Genomic DNA, 1,478 nt, shown 5'->3' with positions numbered 1-1,478 from the left:
ATGTGGCCTGAATTTTATTTAAAAGGAAACCTGGCCCCACCCCAGCTGGATCTCTGATTACAATCAGTCTTTCCTCTGCCTAACAAAAGTGGAAATCCTCACTGCTGGAAGATTAATTTAGTAGTAGTAGTATTAAGTCGTGAAATAGTGGCTGAAACCAAAAACAAAAACCCATAGTCAGGAACATATTCATGGATGATCAAAACATTGGAGATGGGAGGCAAGGACTTTAACAGATTAGTATGTTAAAGAAAATAGAGGAAAATGGACAAAATGAATGAAAAGATGGGGTTTCAATAGAAAAATTTGTCTATTAAAAAGAGAATCAAAATATACATTCTAGACTAAAAGTAATGTTTTGTTTTTTAATTTTTTTTTTTTTTTTTGCTATGGATCATTTTAAAAGTCTTTATTGATTTTGTTACAATATTGCTTCTGTTTTTATCTTCTGATTTTTTGGCCAAGATTACGTTCTGGTTTTTTGGTCATGAGGCATGTGAGATTTTAGCTCCCCAACTTGGGGCTGAACCCACACCCCTCTGCACTGGAAGGTGAAGACTCAACCATTGGACCACGAGGGACATCCCCAAAGTAACCGAAATTAATGGTTTATAAGGTGGCACTTTGGTAAAGAACCCACCTGCCAAATACCGGAGACCTAAAAAGACTTGGGGAGAGGGCAATGGCACCCCACTCCAGTACCCTTGCCTGGAAAATCCCATGGACAGAGGAGCCTGGTGCGTTGCAGTCCATGGGGTCCCTAGGAGTCAGACACGACTGAGCGACTTCACTTTCACTTTTCACTTTACTGCACTGGAGAAGGAAACGGCAACCCACTCCAGTGTTCTTGCCTGGAGAATCCCAGGGACGGGGGAGCCTGGTGGGCTGCCGTCTATGGGGTCACACAGAGTCGAACATGACTGAAGCGACTTAGCAGCAGCAGCAGCAGCAGCAAAAAGACTTGAATTCGATCCCTGGGTCATGAAATCCCCTGGAGGAGGGCATGGCAACCCACTCCAGTATTCTTGCCTGGAGAATCCCATGGACAGAAGAGCTTGGTGATGCATCCATGGGGTTGCAAAGAATTGGACCCGACTGAAGTGACTTAGCACAAGATAAGTTTACTAGGAGATCTGACATAGCACAGAACAAGATTAGTGAACTCATAGTTTGGTCAATGAAAAAACCCAAAACATAGAACAGAACAGATTGTAAGATAACTTGGGATACACTTTCAAAATTCTTACAGACATTAAAAGGCTAATGTAAAAAAAAAAAAAAAAGCTAATAAAGGGAATATTGTGAATAGCACCCCTTTTCCTGCTTCTTGCCACAAATACCAGTTTTTCTTAGTTTTGCTGCTAAGTCACTTCAGTCGTGTCCGACTCTGTGCAACCCCATAGACGGCAGCCCATCAGGCTCCCCCGTCCCTGGGATTCTCCAGGCAAGAACACTGGAGTGGGTTGCCATTTCCCTGT

The sequence above is a fragment of the Bison bison genome, unplaced genomic scaffold (assembly GCF_000754665.1).
Source record: "Bison bison bison isolate TAMUID 2011002044 unplaced genomic scaffold, Bison_UMD1.0 scf7180017864356, whole genome shotgun sequence".
Classification (NCBI taxonomy): Eukaryota; Metazoa; Chordata; class Mammalia; order Artiodactyla; family Bovidae; genus Bison; species Bison bison.
This window is presented reverse-complemented; position numbering follows the sequence as displayed.